The 23,464-nt window shown below is 44.8% G+C and overlaps 1 long non-coding RNA gene across 6 annotated transcripts; it reads right to left on the reverse strand.

Moving 5' to 3' along the window:
* Positions 1 to 55: 55 nt before the first annotated feature.
* Positions 56 to 23,464, reverse strand: LOC132354992 (uncharacterized). 6 transcript variants are annotated; one of them, XR_009499492.1, is made up of 4 exons: positions 16,985 to 17,170; positions 11,033 to 12,270; positions 9,711 to 9,830; positions 56 to 468 (listed from the first exon to the last, which is right to left on the reverse strand). It is a non-coding gene; the product is annotated as an uncharacterized LOC132354992 (long non-coding RNA). The 6 variants fall into 6 exon arrangements; XR_009499490.1 differs by lacking the exons at positions 56 to 468; positions 16,985 to 17,170 and adding an exon at positions 23,391 to 23,464 and having other exon boundaries at positions 9,398 to 9,830; positions 11,033 to 12,246; XR_009499493.1 differs by lacking the exon at positions 56 to 468 and having other exon boundaries at positions 9,398 to 9,830; positions 11,033 to 12,246; positions 17,131 to 17,173.

A 23,464-nucleotide genomic window follows, 5' to 3' on the forward strand; every position in this document is an offset into this window, starting at 1 on the left:
AACATAGTCGCTCATAGATTGAATCAAGCGCCTAATACATGCTAAGCGTAGAAGGTACAACGACGAACAGAAATCCCGGCCCTCAAGGAATTCAGGGTCTAGATTCTACACTCTAGAAGAGTGGAAGAAAAGTAAACAAATTATGCCCTAAGTCCTTTAGAATTATTTGGAGAGTGCTGAGGAAGCTAAAAAGTTGGGGGGGGGGGCGCTACTCTGCCCATCTCAGAAAAGCCTACCCAGAGAAGGTGATTGTGGTGACGTCTGAGCCGAGTCTTGGAGGATGTGTAGGAGTTCGCCAGAGAAGCAGGGGTAAGAGCATTCCAGGTGAAGGGAACGTCACGCACGTACAAAGGAACCAAGGTGTGAGAGTCGTGTTCCGTGCAATGCTAAGTAGTTCGATTCGTAACCGGGGAGTGGCAGAAGATGAGGCTTGTAGGAGTAACTCTTTATTTTTCAGTTCCAAAAGCTCTTTGCAGTTAAAGGAGAGAACAGAGCATCTAATGGTAAGGTGCTTCCTGGAAGCCAACAAAATAGCTAGACGTGAGAATAACCAAACATCTGATTCTATAGAGAAAACAAGCCCATTGAAATAAGGAGAATGAATTGTTCTTTCACATCAGCTTCATGTAAGGCACTATGCAGGGTGATAGATGAACCCAACAAAGCCTCTGCTTTCAGCAGTTTGTCATCTAGAGGAGAGTTGCCTAGTCTGCAAGGCAAAACAGTTGGCCCTAAGTGCCATTGAACTACATACAGGACTGCAGAGGAGGGAGTCAGTTACTTGGTGCTCAGGTAATCAGGGAGGACTTGGTGTTTGAACTGCCAACATGAAAGCAGAGAGGAAAGAGGGATGGAGTCAGCCAATATTTCAGATTGGCCAGAGTTTAGGATTTAGGGGGAGGAATAATGAGAGGCGAGGCCAAGATGTACAGTTTAGGCTTCATTGACGAGTAACAACCTCTGAAAGTTTTTGAGCAAGAGATGCCTGACATGAGGTGAAAATAACAAGAGGACCATCTATTCACCACCCGATGTATACTAAAGTCATAGTGTTTCTACAGTGGATAATATCCCCATTTTACAGACTGGGAAATTGAGGTTTAAAGAGGTTAGAAACTTACCCAAGGAAACCCAAATATAGTAGATCTGAGATTTGAGCCTAGGCCTGTCTTATTCTAAAACCCATATTTTTCCCCCACTTTGATATTTTGTTCTAGAATGGTGGCCAGAAAAAAAAAAGAAATGAAAGGGAAGGACTTAGCTGCTGAGCACAGAGGGGAAGGAAGTGAGGGAAAAGTTGCAGTTCTTTGTTTTGAGTGGAGAGAACAGCAGACACATTTGCCAGTCAAAAGGAGGAGCTGGGACTTCCCTGGTGGTCCAGTGGCTAAGACTCCATGCTCCCAGTGCAGGGGGCCCAGTTCAGTCCCTCAACAGGGAATTAGATCCCACATGCTGCAACTAAGAGTTCGCATGCCGCAGCTAAAGATCCTGCATGTCGCAACTAAGACCCAGCGCAGCCAAATAAATAAATAAATATTTTTTTTTAAGAGGGGGAGGAGCTGACTAGGCAGGAAGTGGTGGGGCAGGGCATGTACAGGGAAGGGACAGGTAAGAAGATGACGATGCCGCAGTCTGGGAAATGTAGAGTTCATCATTCTGGGAGACATGCAGGTAGAAATATCCAGTACACTGTCCAAAAGCTCAATGCATTCATTCTTCCTCTCCACAATATTAGCTGAGCATCTACTCTGGAAACAGCAGGATAACCTGTCACAGAGCTCGCAGTCTGAAGGGGAAGACATACCGCTGAGAATATAACACTCTCAGGAATGGCAGCTTTGGGAGCACACAGCAGGGGACCTGACCTAGTCCAGGATCAGGGAAGACTGAGGAGGGAGGTTTCAACTGAGACTCTGTTAGCCTGAGAGGAAAAGAGTATTCCAGGAGAGGGTACAGCATGTGCAAAGGCCAGACAGTAAGAGAGAACTCCAGAAGCCATTTACAGCTGGGATGAAGAATGTGGCACATGGGTGAAGCATTTGGAGAGGGGCATGCTGGGCCTTTCCAGTGCTGCTAAAAACTAGGGACGTGAGGTACTTCCCTGGTGTCCAGTGGTTAGGACTCCACGCTTCCACAGGCTTGATCCCTGGTTGGGGAACTAAGATCCCGCTTGCCACTTGATTCTATGAGATACTGAAGCAGGGGTGGGCTGTGGTCAGCTTTTCATCTATAAAATACATTCACCCTCTAGCTGCAGAGTGAAAAATCAATTGGAACGAAGCTATTTATCATCTACAAGATAATGTCCTAAGATCTGTGCAAGACCCTCATGGATCTGGCCGCTGCCTGCCAACCCCACTCTCTCGGTCTCTGGCCAACACACACTCCACCAATACTAAACCACTGTGGTTTCCAGAAGGTGCCATGATCTTTTGAGTGTCTGTATTTTTGCACATTCAGTTTCCTCTGCTCAGTTGGTCTTCTCCCCCTTCTTTAGGCCCCCAAGTCAGTTTTAAGGTTTCTTCCTCAAAATTCCCACTGGACCTCCAATCTCACTGCTGCATAATGGTTTGTTCACTCTCCCCCCTTCCCCATCCACCACCAAATGCTCTACAAGCTCCCAAACAGGACCACACCTTCTCACATTTGTATTCCCAGCCCCCAGCACAGTGCCTGGAGTGAATTAATGGATGGATGGAGGGATGGATGAATAAATACTGGAGGTTGACTAGAGATAAAGCTGTGGCTGCCTTTCTGTGCGAATGTGATATTTGAAGCTAAGGAAGTGGGTGAGATCTCAGAAGAGACTAGATACCTAAGGGAAAAGAAAAAAAATGATGTGCTTCCTTTCAAAATTGATAAAACAGACTCTGAGTATGTCTGTGTAAAAATATATGCCTATGGACCAGATTTGGAAGGGAACATTTAAAAGTAAAAATAATCGTGTTGAAATGAAGCGATTGGGGATGACTTAAAAAAAAAAACAAAACTTCAACATCTGTTACATTGTCTCTTCGATTAAAAACTCCTCTATGCAGACACAGACTCAGAAACTTGAGAGAATGCTTCCCAAGATCATTCCATGCAGAGAAAAAAATCCACACTAGAAGCAGTAATATTTAGAATGCGTGTTAAATAGCAAAAAGAAATCGGAGCAAGAGGCAAATTGTGAGGTGCAAGCCACTCCCTGGTATGAAAAGCTGTTGCAACTGTAGCAAAACTTGCTAATTACAAATTGGCCACATCAGTCGCTTTGGAATGCAGAAATTAATCACCAAAACGGCTCTTTTTTCGGTTGGGGTTTGCGGTTATTTTGAGTCGTCGGAAAGGGTTTCTCACTTTGCTTTCTGTGAGTTGTGGTGATGCCACCTGCCGGTCAGAACTGCACACTGCCCTGGCATTGACTGAACCTTGAAAGCCCATCTCAGGCACCTCCTCTGAGCCCACTGTTCTGAGTTTTTCTTTAGTGGTAAAGAACCAGACAGCCAGTGACAACCAAAATTGGTCATTGAAATTCTACTCCCACCTGCTCAATTGATCTTGGAAGTTCTTATCTTAGAATCTCCTCTGCTCTAGCACACCTCTCAAGCTTTGAGGGTGGCCTCTGATGCTGAGCCTACCACCGGGACACCAAGTCCTGTGACTTCCCTTCCTCTACCTCCTGACTCCGTTTCCATCACCTGACCTGGTCCAACACACCACCATCCTTCCTGGGGGGCTCACCGATCATCCTGCCCCCTTCCAAGTCACTACAATGCAGCCAGAGTGGGCTCTCTGAAATACAAATCAAATCAGGGGGTCACAGAGGAGGCCCTTAGCATGCCCCATATGGCCCTCGTGGCTGGCCCCTGCCAGCAACTCCAGCCTCAGCCCTTTCAACTCTTCTACTGCCAAGCCCTCAGCTACTCTTCTGGATGACTTGCAGCTTCCTGAATGACTGTACAATTCTCTTACCTCCAAGTTTTTGTGCATACTGCCCCTTTGGGCTAGAATGCATCCTCTCCCTGTCTTCCCTGCCATCGCCTGGCTCCTGTCTGTCCTCCAAATCTCAATGCAGTGCCACCTCCACCAGGAAGCCTGCCGTGATGCTCTGGTCCCTCCAATGTGTTCTCATAGCATCCCTGGCAACTCCATCATTCCTGTTTTCGTTAAGACCATATGTGAGCCATCTGCTTACTTGTCCTTCTCCCCTTTAGACCACAAGTTCCTCAAGGACAGGGACCATGTTTTGTTTTCTTGGCTCCTCACACCTAGTCTAATGCCTGTGTGGATGAAATATATTGCCTGCCGTATCAGTAAACAAAGGATGTTGCAGCCATCAAGCCATCACATTATAGCTGCCCCAGTGGTGAGCCCTGAGGGAACTCAGGATGGAGACAAACAGGCTGCCCACTGCCAAGCCCTCAGGTACTGCCGTCACCCCCAGCTGTACACCCTGAGGGGGTTCAGGATGGAGAAAAGCCGGAGACTGGCCCCAGATAGCCGAGGTGCATTTCAAAGGAATGATTTCAGTGAGCCCAGACTCTTGCTTCTTCCCATATATAGAAAAGTGCTAAATTCCTTAACTTGCGATATCTGGTTTTCTTTAATTAACAGTAATCTTTTGATGCTCTAACAACCTGGTCTTTGTTGCAAAAACTCCTATATATCCTGGCTCGCCCCCCTTCCCTCAGAGTGATCTGAGAGTCCTATCTCCTGGGCTTGAAGTCCTCAGAATGTCCGCTGAATAAAACATAATTCTTCACTTTAGGTTGTGCATTTTTTTCAGTCGACACCTCGTAATTAATGTTTAGCAACCAAATGACAGGCTGGCTTAAGGTATGGTAGAAGGATAGAAGGAGTTTTAAAGAAGGTAAATGGAGACACCTGAAACTAACATAACATTGAAAATCAATTACGTTCTCATAAAAATTTTTTTTAAAAAAGAAGGTAAATGTAAACAAGGGAGAGAAAGTAGATGAGAAATGCTAGAAAGAGGAACAGGGGAAGGGAAAGAAGGAAAGAGGAAGGAAAGAGAAAAGATAAACGAAGAGGCATGCCTGTTGGGGAGCACTTCCTCGGTTATCACTAAGAGACATTTATGCCAAAACATCCTATCTTTTCTTAAAATATCGCTCACTCTCCACTTTTCTTAGGCATTGACAGTCATAGTATAGTAACCAGCTATAATTCTGTAATTTCTTTCTTATCTGTCTCCTTCCTTCCACACTCTCGGCCGTCACTCCTCTTTTCTCTTTGGTCATTCGCCAAATCAGTTTTACCAAACAATATTCATTTATGTGACTAATTTTTATTGAACACTGTGTGCAAGATTGGGAACTAGGGACAATGGTGGATGGGTAGAAAAATGAATTTTTACAAGTCAGTGTCCCTAAGAACTTTATAAACTCCAGTGGTGATAAAGCCTGACTCCAAATAATGCAATACCGCATAACAAGTGCTTTCGGAGCACTGGACTCAGGGTGAAGGGAGTCCAGGAGAGAGAACTTGGGGATAGGGAGTCCAGGAAGGCTTCATAGAGGATGTAGTATCTGAGTTGTCTTGAAGAGTAGCTGGCATTCTAATAGGTAGAACCAAGTTGAGGCCCCTCTAGACCAAATAGCGAGTTTTTAAAATGGAGAAAAGGGCCAACAATTCTTCTCTAATGTAGCAGTGCTCACATTTTAATGCACAAGAGAATCGCCTGGAGACCTGTTTAAAATGCAAGCTCCAGTGACCCAGAGATATTCAACTCATTAGGTCTGGGAAGGGCTCAGAAATATGCATTTTAAATAAGCAGCTGCAGGTAATTCTTAGGCTGGTCGTCTTTGGACCAGGCTTTGAGGGACAATACTTACTGAATAATTGAGTCGTGGGGATTCTGGGATCTTCCCAATGTATCCTTGATTACAGGAATCAGGATGTGAGTTGCTACGGGCAGGAGAGAACTTGGGACTCTTTCCCCAGTGTACTCCCCTGGGTCTTAAGCTGCCTGCGGCTGAGAAATGCCAGTAAAGCCCATTGGTGTGGTCGAGGTCTGGGTGGGTGGCACTTCTTAGCACCACATTGTAAATAAATTAAAAAATAAAAGCCCAGATAAGCAAATGGACTCTGATCCTGACAGCTCTCTGTAGCAATGTCAGAGTCAAGTTCAAGGAGGGTGGCCCTTCTCTATTCCTTCTGTTTCACTTTCCATGTGGCTCTTTCATTAGAATACATTCTGTTCATTAAGGAGATGAAGTCAATTCCATTTTGGCCTGAGCTAGATTGCAAGTGATGTATCCAAAGGGTGGAAATGTCCCCACTGTTCCTATGCCTGCGAGAAAGAAGCATTAGCGATTTTAATACCAGGAAGTTTCTCTAATATTGGTTTTATTATATATTTTTTTAAAATTAGATATTCTGCATATGAGACTCTCCCTCTCCTTCTCCCTTAAAATTTCCCATTTAAAAAAAAATTATTTGAGTCTCTGATGTCCTTTTGCTTTTTAATTTTTTCTTTAAAAAAAAAATTTATTTATTTATTTATTTATTTTTGGTTGTGTCAGGTCTTAGTTGTGACACGTGGGATTTTTCATTGTGGCACATGGGCTCTTTGTTGTGGCGCGCAGGCTTAGTTACCCCATGGCATGTGGGATCTTAATTCCCCGACCAGGGATCGAAGCCACCTCCCCTGCATTGGAAGGCTGATTCTTAACCACTGGACCACCAGTGAACTCCCTAATTTTTTTTTTTTTTTTTTACAAACTAAGTTTTAATTAGACAAGTATTACATGAACCCATCCTCCCATGAAAGATGAAAATATGATATTTAAGACTAGCTGGCAGGTACTGAGCACTAATTTGGGGCCAGGAAAAGTCTAAGGGCTTTATGTACGTTATTTAGTCCCTACAATAATAAGACGTGGTAGATATTATAACTATGTCCGGATGGCGAAATTAAGTGTTTCCATAAGGAGGGGATAGTCAGCTGTGTCCAATGTTGCTAGAGGATGGGCAAGGTGAAAACTGAGTCAACCACTGAATTTAGAGAGATGGAGATTGTGGGTGATATTGACAAGAACAGTCTCAATAGCTGGTCGGGTGAGAGTCTGATGGAGGAGATTAGAGAAAGAATTGGGGGGAAAGAGAAGTAAGGAATGTAAGGAAGTGCAGGCAGTAAGTACAGATAATTCTTTGTAAGAGTTTTGCTATAAAACAGAGCAAAGAGTAGGATTTGGGGAACCCTCCTACACTGTTGGTGGGAATGTAAATTCGTGCAGCCACTATGGAGAACAGTATGGAGGTTCCTCAAAAAACTAAAAATAGGGACTTTGCTGGAGGCCCAGTAGTTAAGACTCCCCGCTTCCAATGCAGGGAGCCCGGGTTCGATCCCTGGTCAGGGAACTAAGATCCCACATGCCACAGGGCATGGCCAGAAAAAAAAAGAAAAAACCTAAAAATAGAGTTGCCATATGATCCAGCAATCCCACTTATGGGATTACATATCCAGACAAAACAATATAATTCAAAAAGACACATGCACCCTTATGTTCATAGCAGCACTATTCACAATAGCCAGAACATGGAAACAACCTAAATGTCCATTGACAGATGAACGGATAAAGAAGATGTGGTACATATATACAATGGAATACTACTCAGCCATAGAAAGGAATGAAATAATGCCATTTGCATTTGTGTTGTGTTCTCTGTAAGATGTGGATACAATACCTACCTCATAGGGCTTCCATGAGAAACAGTTGAAATAATGTATGTGATGTGTAGCACAGTGCTTTGCAAATTGTCCAATAAATAGTAGATATTAGTCAAAAAAAAATGGACCTAGAGATTATTATACTAAGTGAAGTAAGTCAGAGAAAGACAAATACCATATGATATCACTTATATGTGGAATCTAAAATAGGACATAAATGAACTTATCTATGAAACAGAAACAGACTCACAGACATAGAGAACAGATTTGTGGTTGCCAAGGGGGAGGGGAGAGGGGGAGGGAAGGATTGGGAGATTGGGGTTAGCAGATGCAAACTATTATATATAGGGTGGATAAACAACAAGGTCCTACTGTATAGCACAGGGAACTATATTCAATATCCTGCGATAAACCATTATGGGAAAGAATATGGGGACTTTCCTGGTGGCGCAGTGGTTAAGAATCCACCTGCCAATGCAGGGGACATGGGTTCAATCCTTGGTCCAGGAAGATCCCACATGCCCTAGGAGCAACTAAGCCCGTGTGCCACAACTACTGAGCCCGCATGCCACAACTACTGAAGCCCACTCGCCTAGAGCCCGTGCTCCGCAACAAGAGAAGCCGCTGCAATGAGAAGCCTGCACACTGCCACGTAGAGTAGCCCCCGTTCGCCGCAGCTAGAGAAAGCCCGCGCACAGCAACGAAGACCCAATGCAGACAAAAAAAAAGAAAGAAAGAAAAAGAAAAGAATATGAAAAAGAATGTATATATATGTATAACTGAATCACTTTGCTGTACAGCAGAAATTAACACAACATTGTAAATCAACTATACTTCGATAAAATAAAATTTTTAAAAAAGAGTGTGATTTGGATGGCCAAGGAAGAGATTTTAAATAAAGGACCTATTAGGGCATGCTTTGTGTGCTGAAGGGAATTATCTAGTAGAGAGGGAAACTTCAGGATACAGGAGAGAGAAGGGAATTGAGGAACAAAGTCCTTGCAATTCGTCCATTTTCATGGACGAGTAGCAGCATAAGTGAAGACAGATGTAGGTGGGTGGATGGCAGGGGTGGTGGGCAGACGCAGTCTTTCTATACTGATGGCTTCTGTTCTCTCAGTTAAATGCAAGGGGTTGACACCTGAGGTTGGGGATGGGGGAAGGAGTGCAGGAGGTTTGTTTTGATGAGAAGGTATGAAACTGAACTTTTGGACTGGGGGGGATCAAGCCAATCTGGGTAACACTGCAGGTGGTGCTAAGGTCCCACTCAGATTTGTGAGTGTAAATTGAAAAGAGGCCACTCAGCCTGGTTGCCTGCTTTTAACAAGTTACATTCAGCTGCCTGGTTGCAGACACAGGGCAGATGAAGAGCCCGGTTGTGCCCGTTTGGGATTTGCCAGGCCAACACCACCAGAGAGGGGCGGGGTCGGGGGGTGGAGGGTGCATGCAAGGCAGCAGATACAGTGATGGGTCTTGGAGTCCAAGCCAGGCACGAAAGAAAGGGGGAAGGGAAGCGAGTATTTGTTGGGGACTGAGTTTCAGTTTGGAGAGATAAGAAAGTTCTTATCTTACCTTACGGATGGTGATGATGGTTGCACACTGCATTGTACACTTATAAATGGTTAAAACAGTAAATTTATGTTACATATGTATATTTAACCATAATGAAAAAAGAAAAAGGAAAAAGAGAAGAAAGGGAGAAATAAGTGTGAGAGTGTGTTTGCGTGTGTGTGCGTGTGTGTAGAAGCAGTAGGGTGAATAGATTAAAGCTTCCCTGGAGCCAAAGGATTGTTGGGGAGAGGAAACGAGAGTAAAAAGGAGCTGGGAAGATAGAAGATGGGGCTGAGACAATGGGACACTCGAAATGGGGATGGTCAGCCGTGGCTGGTAGTGATGACAGGCTGTAGGGTCAGACCCTGGCAATGGGTGGCTGAGGTTGGGTGGAGGGAAAGATGGCTGGAAATCAGGAGGGAAGCCAAGGGCCTGAAAGACAGGGGACTGAATGGATTGTCTGTGCACGGTTCTCAATTCTGACCTTACGTTAGAATCTGCTAGCGGGGAGTTCCCTGATGGTCCAGTGGCTAACTCAGCACTTTCGCTTCCGTGGCCCAGGCTCAATCCCTGGTCCCTAAGATCCTGCAAGCCTCACACAGAGCTGCCAAAAGAAAAAGAAAAAAAAAGAATATGCTAGGGGGCTGTAAAAAAATATAATGAATATTTATAAACATTTACAAATATGAATATTTAAAAATATTGAATAGTGCTTACCAGAGACTGAGGGGAGGGGGAGGGGAGAGTTTCCGTTTGGGAAGATGAAAAATGTCCTGGAGACGGATGGTGGTGATGGTTGCACCATGATGTGAATGTACTTAATGCCACTGAACTGTACACTTTTTAAAATTTATTTATTAATTTATTTGGTTGCGCTGAGTCTTAGTTGCAGCACAAGGGATCTTCATTGCTGCATGCGGGATCTTTAGTTGTGGAATTCGGGATCTAGTTCCCCAACCAGGGATGGAACCCAGGCTCCCTGCACTGGAAGCGAGGAGTCTTACTCACTGGACCACCAGGGAAGTCCTAAAAAATACTATCTTGATACCTGTCCCCAACCCAGACAAATTAAAATCTCTGGGGTTGGGACTTCCCTGGTGGCGCAGTGGTTAAGAATCTGCCTGCCAATGCACGCACACGGGTTCGAGCCCTGGTCCGGGAAGATCCCACATGCTGCGGAGCAACTAAGCCCATGCACCACAACTACTGAGCCTGCGCTCTAGAGCCCGTGAGCCACAACTACTGAGCCCGCACACCACAACTACTGAGCCTGCGTGCCGCAACTACTGAAGCCCACGCACCTAGAGCCCGTGCTCCGCAACAAGAGAAGCCATTGCAAGGAGAAGCCCGTGCACCGCAACGAAGAGTAGCCCCCGCTCACCACAACTAGAGAAAGCCTGCGGGCAGCAACAAAGACCCAATGCAAGGCCAAAAAAATTAATTAATTAATTAATTACATTAAATCTTAAAAAAAGAAAAAAAAAATTCTCTGGGGTTTGGGCTCTAGACATGAGTATTTTAATAGGCTGTGGAGTTGCTGAATTAGCATGTTTTCTTTCACTCATTCATTCCACAAACACACTGAATGTGCGTTATGAGGTTGGCCCTGGGGGTGCTTTGGTGAATTTAAAAGGACAAGGTTCCTGCTCTCATGGAGCTTATAATCCGTGGGGAAAGGTGGACAACAAATCAGTCAACAAATAACTATGTAACAACAATTTCAGAAGCGTGTTTCAACCATCTAAGTGAGCTTGGACTAGGATGATGTGTTGGAGATGGACAGAAGGGCTGTGGGGATGGACAGACCTGAGACCTTCACTGCAGGGAGAAACCTCAGGTTGCAGCAACGGATTGTGGAGACACGTGGTTGCATCTTGCTGATGGGTTGAAAGTGAGAGGTGAGTGAGAGCGAGGAATGAAGGATGACACCCCAGTTTCCAGCTTGAGGTTGGGAGGACTGACCCAGGAGACACAGCGTATAAATACACAGGATTTAAGGCGAGAGAGGCAGTTCCAGTGCTAGCCTTTCTGTCACTGTAATCTCTGTTATGTGGTATCACCTGTTTGTGACTTAATTTCCTTACCAGGGAAAAAACGGGGAAAATAATACATCTCCAAACAGAGTTGTTGTGAAAATAGCAAATAAGCAAAATAAGATAATGCATCGTAAAAGTGTTGCAAAATGTTTGAGTCATAACCTTTTAGACACACATCTCAGTTTTCCCCATGTTCATTTGAACTATCCCACATGGATCCATTTCCCATAGTTATTAAAAATGCATCAGCAACGAAGACCCAACGCAGCCAAAAATAAATAAAATAAATAAATTTTCAAAAAAAAATAAATAATGGATTAAAACAAAAACGCATCAGGCCATATCTTTTAGCTGTTGGCTCCTGAGTAGACACACCTATACGACCAACCATCCAACGATCTCAAAACAGTTTGTAGATTATCACCATTATTTTTCCTATAAAGTCTTAAGGCCTCTCTGGAGAGAAAACGCTCACTGCCACCCTGTGACCAGGCAGGCTGCACCCCTGGCAGGTGGACAAGTGTCTCATTCCAATGCGGGGTGATCACTGCTACGGTCGGAAGGTTGGGAACATTCAAACATTCAGGGCTTTTGTGTTTCACATGAAAGCATACTTCACGGTTTTGATTAGCAAGTGGAATTGACTTCAACTTGCTCATGTTGCCAGCCCTACTTGTCATCACCTCCACGGGGCAATTAGTGAGGGAAAGAAGGAAGAGGCTTCTGTTGTCGCAGGGAGTCCAATATTTTTAGGGGGATTCTTCCATAGGCTGGAAAATCGGGCAACTCCTGTGGTCATCACTAGAGGTCACTCTAGGGAAGCGCTACCTTGAGGTTGCAGAACTCACTGCAAAAGAATGCTGGCGTTTGGCTCCAAAAATGGATTCGACCTCGCTGCTGTCGGGACTCGCTGCTCCCGAGTGCCAGGAAATGCCGTTTGCCAGGTCCCAGCGATGAAACATGGAGGAAATATCCAGTTGCACCCTATGCAATGGAAACCCCAGTTCCCTGGAATCAGAACACAAGTCAGGAAGAAACAAGACTACCCTCCCCTCTCACTCTCCTTAACCCCTAAATCTTTAACCGCACGTTTCAATTCTTTGTGGTTACCAGCGAACAGAAGTCATATTTCCCCATTTATTGAATAAACCACAAAGCTGCATTTTCCCTGCCTTCTCGTGTGAAATATCTTTCGTCTCTGCTAGTCTATTCGTTTGGTTTTATGACCCAAGGGCAGAGCATTATGGAATTTATTCTCTCTTTCTCAAACTTTTTCAGATTTTGATAGCTTAGCGGCCAGGTTTCTGATGTCCTCCCTTCTGGCAAGGATCCTCAGTGTCTGAACATTTTGTCTTAGGAGCCTCAATGAAATAATACATAGAGTGTGTTTAAGTCAGAGCCTGGCCCTCAGAAAACTCTTAAGAAATGTTCACTGTTGTTATTATTACTGTTATTATGGCGTCTGGACTATGACACCAAGATAACTGTCAGGACTGAGAGAAACAAGACTGGTTTCAGGGATTCAATGGCATCCCAAGGCCCCTCCCAAGGTGGCCAGACAATTTAAACCAGATTGTCACCGGGAACAACCCTCCCTGGGCAGTTCGGCTACAGACGCAATTTACTGCCTGTGTTTTATATGACAATATAGCTGAGGGTTTAATTGGCAACTAGCAGAACAGTCAACTCCATTACTCCTTTAACCCTTCTTGTTAATAGCAATACAATTAGGAAGAGAACGAACTTGTCCTGACTTCCAACTATGTTTCAGGGCGCTGTATGAGGCACTTGGTACAACTGATCTCATCTAACTAAGCTTCAGGGTCCTCAGCCATAATAACAGTAGGGTGTTGTGAGAAATAGTCATGTACATTTACCTGCTTTCTTAAGGCTCATTTTATTTGAAAATAGGATAGGATTGCTTGTAAATCAATTCTAATACTTTTTGCTTTTCCAGTTCTGCCTCATCCCCCCACCCCGCCCCGCTTCTTGTACTTCTTTTTTGTCCAGCTGAGTGTTTTATGAGACTTTACCTAGTCACAAAATCCCTGGAAGCTTACTAAGGCAATCTCTGTTCTTCTGCTCTGAGCTCCAAAATAATAAAGCAACTTGTTTCACAGTGTTGCCAGCAGGCTTTCTGGGTCTAGGAATCAATTCCGTCCCTCAGTCTTTGGCTCAACTCAAGAAATCAAACCTCCACCCTCTCCCAAATTAACGTGAGTGTTTGGGCTTTAGGAAAATTGACACTCTACAAGCATCATCATGGGTTCAGATCAATATAAATACCAGAACTGCCTACAGACCAGAAGGGAGTGTCATTTATTCACTCACTCTGATATTTAGGAATGTCAGATGGGGAAAATCTGCTTTATATAGTTGAGCTTATACACATTCAGACTGAAGACGAACCAGGCAAGCATCTCCAAAGGCTTGGAGGATGCAGGGGAAGCGAAAAATGGAGTAAAAGATGCTATGTCAGGGGTCTTTCCTGATATTCTGAACAGGGAAAGTTCTGGCCTGGTTTGGAGGCCAAGAAAGGAGAGCATACAGACAGTCACAGCAGTAACTGAGAGGTTAGAAATTGAATGTAAATGGAAGATGAAAGAACCTGGATGGACTTTCATTTAGTATTAAAGGGACAAAGGCTAATGAATGTCTTCAAGTACATCGAAGATGATCACTGCCATTTTCCTTAATGACTGGATACCAGACAAATGTCGGCTTAGTGAATTCAGGTTAGATCCAAGTGGGAACTTTTTGACGTAGACTTAAGTACTGGAATGTGTTACCGAGGTCGCAGAATCTCGTTCAGTTGGGTGATTCAATACCCATTTGCTTGACAGAAGATTGGAGACATATATATACCTTGATTCCATATATACACACAGATACCCCATTAACAAATAGCCCTGTTTATCCACTAAACAGGTGCATTTTGGGACTTGAGCAGGTTTAAATTTCCCCAGTGGATCCTGGATAAATATAAGATCTGTGCATTTTACAGAATAGAAACTGGACTCCAGCAGGCCAGGGGGAGAATGCAAGATAGGATCCTTGGTTTCTCATCATTGTCTCCTCTAACCTGTCCTCCGGCCCCTCCAGCAGCTGAAGGCAAAACTATGTGACCCCGAGGATCCCTGTCCGGGGAGGAGAGCAGAGGACCTAAGCCCAAGCGGAATGTCGACAATGCGGGCTTGGCACATGGGGAATGTCGGGAATGAATCCGCAGTCCAGAGTTCAGATCTCTCAGTGTGGCTTTGCCCTGCCCTGACATCCTCCACCAAACATGAGGGGCTCTGCTTCGGGAGCTGTGAATCCTGCTTCTGAATCATATTGCTTTTCTGAGCCCATGTGTCTTATTATAGCTAGAAAGACTTCACCCAGTCTGGCTCAGGCTGCAGAGAGCTAAATATGCTTTCAAAATACTCCCTCCACTTGGGGTCCAACACGACACACAGGCAGCTGTCTTTATTATATCAAAGTCTTCTGCCCTTCAAAACTCATTTCCCTCCAAAGCAATTTTTTTTTAATTGAAGTATAGTTGATTTACAATGTTGTGTTAGTTTCAGGTATAGAGCAAAGTGATTCAGATATATATATATATACACACACACACATATATATATATATTATTTTTCAGCTTCTTTTCCATTGTATGTTATTACAAGATCTTGAATATAGTTCCCTGTGCTATACAGTAGGTCCTTGTTGGTTATCTATTTTAGATACAGTAGTGTGTATCTGTTAATTCCAAACTCCTAATTTATCTACACACCGCCCCCTTCCCCCCTTTGGTAACCATAAAGTTGTTTTCTATGTCTGTGAGTCTATATCAAAGCAATTTTTTCAATACTGAACATTTCTGGGAGGATTCTCAGGAAATTGGTATATTAGTTGCCTAGGGGAGGGGAACTGGGAGGTAAGGGGTAGGAGGGAGACCTATTTTTCATCCCTCTTTGTTTCTTTTGAATTATTTATGTGCACAGATTTTGTGCACGTATTTATTTTGGAATAGGTGCAATATTTTGCACCTATTCCAAAATAAATACAGTAATTTTTTTTAACATAAGATTTGTAAAAATCTGTGTGGAATTCACTTAGCTCCTTTTCTTCCAAATCACGTTTTTCCCCCTGTCTTACTCACCTCCCCATTTCACTAACAATTACAAGGACCACATCCACCTTTGACTGAACAGTCATTATGTCCTAGGCACTGGGCTTAGCGTCTTCTGTTCATGATCGCATTATCTTACTTAACAAACTAGGGAATTCCTTGGCGGTCCAGTGGTTAGGACTCTGCACTCTCACTGCTGGGGGCCCGGGTTCAATCCTTGGTTGGGGAACTAAGATCCCACAAGCCGTGTAGTGCTGCCAAAATCAACAACAACAGCAAAACCCAAAAAAATCCCACAAGCCAATAAGAAGGTTCTCTTGTTACCCAAATTCTACAGATAAGGAAACTGAGGCTTCAAGAGAGGTCGCACTTTGAGAGAGCCGGTAAGTATCAGATCTGCAATTCAAACTTGAGCTTATCTGACTGGGCCCCACTTGTAACCCTCACATCCTTCTGCCTCAGTGACTGTAAGAACACTGATGTGTCAACTGTATCAAACATATTAGGAACTTTCTCACTAATTCCTTTGTCAACTAAACCCTTAAAAGGCACAAAAGTGATGCAACATATTTAATGCACATTCTTTGCACGAGAGCAAAGCTGGGTTCTCAGTACATGTGCCTTTTTATGTTGGAGGCACTGATTATTCTGCAGAATGACTGACTCTCGGGCTTATCAAAGTAGGAAGCCTCTAATCCCCCAGGACCAAATCCTGAGCCAGGACCCTCTCAGTGGGACACATCTTAGGCAGCATTCAAATGGAAAAGGGGACACTTTGGGTTTGACTTAGAAGACACCACCAGTACATGCACCAGCCCTATTTCTGGCTAAAGGGGCAAAGCTCTCGGGCTCAGAGCAAAGCTGTGAGAATCTTAGAGGCCCCGTGAAAGGACAAGTCCCCGCATTACTGGTAGTTTCTATGGACACAAGAAGAAAGGACAGGATGGTAATGAAAAATAACTAAGCATCCAGCAGTTCGAGACGAGGCTGCAGAAGACCAGGTGGGCTAACAGCTGATAACATATCACACACTCTCACGGAGCCCCTGTCACCCGAAGATAGAGAAGTTTCATAAACATCCATCGATTATTCCAAGTTTTTGTGTTGAAATCAAGGCAGGGATCTGTTCATCACCCTTAAATAAACCTGCCTTTATTCATGTAGCTTATTCACATCTTTAGGGGGAGGATATACAAAATACTTTATATACTTTGCAGTCTGGTGGTTAGGACTCCGAGCTTCCACTGCAGGGGGCACGGGTTCCATCCCTGGTTGGGGAACTAAGATCCTGCACAAAAAAGCATCTTCACAGGCATTATGTCATCTAATCAGGATCTTCACGTATATTATCTCATTTGATCAAGCGAGGGTCCTCGTCTTCCTCTAGTCCTGGTGTCCAATTACCTCTCTCTCCACGTCCTCCCTCGACAAGCAACCACATTAGGTAGACTGCCTTTGAATAACAGACCCTGGGAAGCAGCAGCAAGTAAGGTTCTAGGTCTGCAGGTTCTGTCCAAGGTCGAGTATTTTGGGACATACACTTGACTTTAAATACTGAGGGTCACAGTGATTCAGTGTTAGCACCAGCGCAAAAAGAGATTCTCCTACCTTCCTTCTCAAAGTTTGCATTCATGACGCTCTTGAAATTAACCACTTGCAAGTGAGAGCAACCACCGGAGTGAACCATGTGACCAGGAAGCACAGGGGATGGAGACAGCCTGTGCCCCGAGACCCTCTTCTTTCCCAGTGCTCACCCATCTCTGCCCGGCAAATCCCAGCATGATGCCATCCTCCAGATTATGCAGGACTGACTGCCTTCATTCCAATGCTGTGACCCTGGGAATCTGACTCTCAATTAATAATTGACTTCTAGAAAAAAATCAGAGCTAAAGATGTGCTGTGGCTGACGGAATCTTTCCATGAGAAAGGGGACCTTCTCTTGGAGCAGTGTTTGAAAATTTTTAAAAATTTTCATTATTTCCTCCAAAACGGAAAAAGTAAATGAAATTCTCCTTCATGAGGGAAATTAAATACTAAGAAATAAGATTGTGTTGGGTAGAGTTAAGTTTTGGAAGACCACAAACTCTTACAAAATCTCATTTTTTTCATCTTCCAAGAACCAATTTTTTTTTAACATCTTTATTGGAGTATAATTGCTTTACAATAGTGTGTTAGTTTCTGCTATATAACAAAGTGAATCAGCTATAAGTATACAAATATCCCCATATCCCCTCCCTCTTGAGTCTCCCTCCCACCCTCTCTATCCCACCCCTCTCGGTGGTCACAGAGCACCGAGCTGATCTCCCTGTGCTATGCAGCTGCTTCCCAGTAGCTATCTAGTTTACATTTGGTAGTGTATATATGTCAATGCTACTCTCTCACTTCATCTCAGCTTACCCTTCCCCCTCCCCGTGTCCTCAAGTCCATTCTCTACATCTGCATCTTTATTCCTGTCCTGCCCCTAGGTTCATCAGAACCTTGTAATAGCCAGGACATGGAAGCAACCTAAGTGTCCATCGATAGATGAATGGATAAAGAAGATGTGGTACGTATATACAATGGAATATTACTCAGTCATAAAAAGAAATGAAATTGAGTTATTTGTAGTGAGGTGGATGGACGTAGAGTCTGTCATACAGAGTGAAGTAAGTCAGAAAGAGAAAAACAAATACCATATGCTAACACATGTATATGGAATCTAAAAAAAAAAAAAAACCTATTTTTTTTCCCCCCTCTAGGGGCAATACCGCCTCCACTGAGAATACATTTCATAGAGGAAATTCACATGTTTACCATTTAGGAACATAATTTTTCTCCCCAGATGGCCTCTTAAACATCATTCTTAACTTGGGAATTATGATTTATATCAAGCAACTAATATTACAATGCTGAATAGAAAAATATAAAAATGTGTATCTTTTCTTATTTAAAATTTTTTCCCTTTTTTTCCCATCAGGTAAATTTGGTCTTCATCACTTTTCAGTTTTTAAATCTGTGGACTACACATTGATAGCTTGAGCCGAATTGTTCTTCTGCGACCCTGGAATAGCCTGGAATCGCCTGGCTGTTTATCGAGGATAAAGACAAAAGAACCCAGCTACATACTGTACCTTCAAGTTAAGCTGGGATTCTCCCTTCTAGGCTAGAAGCTGGAAGGGCACGTTCGAATCGGCTGGCATCCGGGGCGTGTGCGGGTGCACGCAGCAGGCATCTGCTCCTACACCTCATGCCCCTTCCCCTCGCAAACTCAGGCTTAAGCTCTCCGGCTGTGGGAAGGGTGTGATGAATGACAAGCTTAGAGCTTGTTTTCAGCCTCATCCCACAGCCCATTTACTATGCGATCCTGAGCAAAACCACTTAGCCCTGTTGTCCTACATTTCTGCCTTCTAGGCTATGTATACGATAAGATGTTACTGACTCTGCAGGCCATTTCACAGGGATGTCCTAGGTCATCAGTAAAAAGCTCTGTGAGGACCCAAAGGAAAGGTGGCGAGTGAGTTCAAGGGTTTATTATGAGAACTGCAAACAGACCTGAACTTCAGTCCAATAAAGACATTCAGGGAATGCTAAAGTTCATTTGGTTCTGAACGGCATGCTCACCACACCCATGATAAAATCAAAACAAAACCAAGGCAACAACCTGTGTTTGTTGGCCTTTATACCCCAGATGAACTGCTCAGACATGGGGCTGTCTTCTCCTGAGCCCTGGAGTGCCTCCCCAGGAAGGGCACCTGTGTTTATGAGCTGACATTGATCACTCAGTCCTCACTGTGCCAGTAAGCCCCTCAGGCTGGTCCCCTCAGGTGGGCAAGTTGGCAGTGACAGCTGAAGCATGTGACACCGCCAACCTGGCAAGGGATTATCCAGAGCTCAGCAGAGACACCTGAAGGGGAAGTCCCAGGCGTTGCCCTCAGGCAAACCCATCCTGCCCCTTCTTTAAGGCTGGTGGGTCTTGCGGATTGCATAGCTAACGTCCTTTCATCTGTGCATTCTGATTCCGGAAGCTGGAACAAGCTCCCTGGGGAGAAAGACCCATCACTGTGAGTGGACGCAGCCTCGCTCCTAAGGGGCTGAAAGGTGGTGTGAGCCTGAGCTGAAGGGCTGGGAAAGACCTCAGCTGAACTTGATCCCTAAAATGACCAATTTTGGGACTTCCCTGGTGGCGCAGTGGTTAAGAGTCTGCCTGCCATTGCAGGGGACACAGGTTCGAGCCCCGATCCCCTGGTGCAGGAAGATCCCACATGCCGCGGAGCAACTAAGCCCGTGCGCCACAACTACTGAGCCTGCGCTCTAGAGCCTGTGAGCCACAACTACTGAGCCCACGTGCCACAACTACTGAAGCCCGTGTGCCTAGAACTCGTGCTCCACAACAAGAGAAGCCACTGCAATGAGAAGCCCGCACACTGAAAGGAAGAGTACCCCCGCTCACCGCAACTAGAGAAAGCCTGTGCGCAGCAACAAAGGCCCAACACAGCCAAAAATAAATACATAAATAAACAAATAAATTAAAAAATAAATAAATAAATAAAAAATAAAATGACCAATTTTTTTGGAACAGGAATATTCTATTTCCAGGTATTGACAGCACCTCCAGACACTAACCCGTCACCTCACAAGTTTCTGCCTTTGATCAGAAAGAGCCATGGATGAGAAGATGGCAGGTGAATGGATACAAATCCATTTCTCCTCTTAGAAAAGGAAGTGGGGGAAGGATCTTACATAGGAATCTGCAACTGGCAATAGTTTTTCCTCTGGGGGAAGTTTCTGTCATTCTCAGGCCAACCCCTCACCGCTTGGGTTTTAGGTTACCCAGAAGTGATCAGGCCTTAGGGCCTGGCAGGTGTCAGTTGTGCTAAGACCCTCAAGACTGACAGAGTTTAAGCCAAACTGACCATTTGGTTCAACGTATTCGTTTGCTACAGGAGGCTGTAGAGCAAAGCATTTAAGAGCCTGGTCTCTGTATCCACGTGACCCAGCAATTTCACTCCTAGGTGTCTATCTACTCAAGAAATGAAAACACACATCCACACAAAAATGAACACACATGTTCATAGCAACATTATTCATAATAGCCAAAGAGTGGAAATAACTCAAATGGCCACCAACTGATGAATGGATAAACAAAATGTGTTCTATCCATACTAGAATATTACTCAGTAATTAAAAGGAATGGACGGACTTCCCTGGTGGTGCAGTGGTTAAGACTCCATGCTCCCAGTGCAGGGGGCCCGGGTTTGATCCCTGGCCAGGGAACTAGATCCCACATGCATGCCACAACTAAGAGTTCGCATGCCACAACTAAGGAGCCCGCCTGCCGCAACTAAGACCTGGCTCAAACAAATCAATCAATAAATATTAAAAAAGAAAAAAAAAAGGAATAGAGTGCCGGTGCACATCACAACATGGATGAACCCTGAAAACGTTGTGCTGAGTGAAATAAGCCGGTCACAAAAGATCACAGGTTGTGTGATTCCATTTATATGAAATGTCCAGAACAGACAAATCCATAAAGATAGAAAGTAGATTAGGGGTTACCTAAGACTGGGGGAGGAGGTTGGGGACAAATGGAATTGAGTGCTAGGGGGTAACAGGGTTTCTTTTTTTTCTTTTTTTAAAAATTTATTTATTTTATTTATTTATTTTTGACTGCATTGGGTCTTTGTTGCTGCGTGCGAGCTCTCTCTAGTTGCGGCGAGTGGGGGCCACTCCTCGTTGCAGTGCGCGGGCTTCTCATTGCAGTGGCCTCTCTTGTTGCGGAGCACAGGCTCTAGGCACGCAGCCTTCAGTAGTTGTGGCATGCGGGCTCAGTAGTTGTGGTTCGCAGGCTCTAGAGCACAGGCTCAGCAGTTGTGGCACGTGGGCTTCGTTGCTCTGCAGCATGTGGGATCTTCCCGGACCAGGGATTGAACCCATGTCCCCTGCATTGGCAGGCAGATTCTTAACCACTGAGCCACCAGGGAAGCCCCAGGGTTTCTTTCTGAGGTGCTGAAAATGTTCTCTAATTGGTGTGGTGATGGTTGCACAACTCTGTGAATATACTAAAAGCCATTGAATGATACCCTTTAAATGGTTGAATTGCATGACATATGAATTATATCTCAATAAAGCTGTTTGAAAAAAAAAAAAAAAAGAACTTGGCCTCTGGAGACAGACTGCCTGGCTTGAATCCTGCTCTATCACTTATTAGCTACGTGATCTGATGGTAAGCTACTTGGACCCTCTGGGCCTCACTTTTCTCACCTCTGAAATGGGAATGACAGTATTTCTATCCTGATAGGGTTATTATGAGTTATGTAGAGAACTTCAAACAGTGCATAGTACATAGTAAACCCCACACAAGGGTTAACTATTACTAATATTATTATTAGTCACATGTGTCTCCCTGGACATCTCCTAGATGGTCCTGAGACTAAAGAAGCTGTCAGAAGGATGCTTAGAAAGCATGAAGTCAGAAGCAGGTGGATATTCTTGTGGATACTTCATCAGACCTTGGAAAGCCCTTCATTCACTCATTTGTCAAAGTCATGACTATGTGCCAGGCACTGTTCTAAGTGCTGGGAAGGCAGCGATGACCAAAATAGATTCAATTTCCTGTTCAGATGAGGCTTGTATCCTAGTGGAGGAGACTGACAATGAACAAATAAACAAGAAAATATAGCAGATAGAGATCAGCACTCTAAAAAAAAAATTAAAAAGCTAGTGGGATTGTGACTGGGGGCATGTTAAATTGGGGATCAGGGGAGTCCCCTCAGAGAAAGGGACATTCTGACTATGAAAACCTCTTGGGGGACTTCCCTGGTGGCAAAGTGGTTAAGAATCTGCCTGCCAATGCAGGGGACACGGGTTCAAGCCCTGGTCCAGGAAGATTCCACATGCCGCGGAGCAACTAAGCCAGTGCGCCACAACTACTGAGCCTGCGCTCTGGAACCCATGAGACACAACTACTGAGCCCACGTGCCACGACTGCTGAAGTCTGTGCACCTAGAGCCTGTGCTCCACAACAAGAGAGGCCACCGCAATGAGAAGCCCGCGCACTGCAACAAAGAGTGGCCCCCACTCGCTGCAACGAGAGAAAAGCCTGCGTGCAGAAATGAAGACCCAACGTAGCCAAAAGTAAATATAAATAAATAAATTTATAAAAGAAAACCTCGGGCTTCCCTGGTGGCACAGTGGTTAAGAATCTGCCTGCCAATGCAGGGGACGCGGGTTCAATCCCTGGTCCGGGAAGATCCCACGTGCCATGGAGCGACTAAGCCCGTGCGCCACAACTACTGAGCCTGCGCTCTAGAGCCTGTGAGCCACAACTACTGAGCACGTGTGCCACAACTACTGAAGTCCAGGCGCCTAGAGCCCATGCTCCCAACAAGAGAAGCCACCACAATGAGAAGCCCGTGCACCACAACGAAGAGTAGCCCCTGCTTGCGGCAACTAAAGAAAGCCCACGCACAGCAGCGAAGACCCAACGCAGCCAAAAATAAATAAGTAAAAATAAAATAAATTAAAAAAACAAAACAAAACAAAACCTCTTGGGGAAGGGCATTCTGGGAACAGCAAGTGCAAACATCCTGAAGCAGGAACATACCAGGCATGTTGGAGAAAAAGAAAGAAGGCCAGTGTGGCTGGAGCATGCTGAGCAGCAAGGTGGCAGTGGTAGGAAATAAGATGGAAATGTAAGTAGGGATGAGATTATGTAAGATCTTGTAGGACATGTGTGACAGCCAGCCTCCAGGGTGGTCCCCGGTGATCCCTGCATCTTGGTATTAACTTCCTGTGTGGTCCCCCCCCACATTGAGTGGGGCTATCTTGTGTCACCTGTAGGCTATTGTAGAAATGATGGAGCATAACTTCCAAGGAGAGGTCACAAAAGACATTGAAGCTTCTGCCTTGTTCTGCCTTGGATCATTTGCTCTGGGGAGAAGTTAACAGCCATGTCCTGAGGCCACTCATACAGCCCTATGGAGGGTCCATGTAATGAGGAACTGAGGTCTCCCGCCAACAACCAGCATTAACTTACCAGGCACATGAGTCAGGCACCTTGGGTCTTGTAGCCCCGGTCAAGCCTTCAGATGACTGGCCAGCATCTTGACT

Source organism: Balaenoptera ricei, chromosome 20 (genome assembly GCF_028023285.1).
Source record: "Balaenoptera ricei isolate mBalRic1 chromosome 20, mBalRic1.hap2, whole genome shotgun sequence".
Taxonomy (NCBI): Eukaryota; Metazoa; Chordata; class Mammalia; order Artiodactyla; family Balaenopteridae; genus Balaenoptera; species Balaenoptera ricei.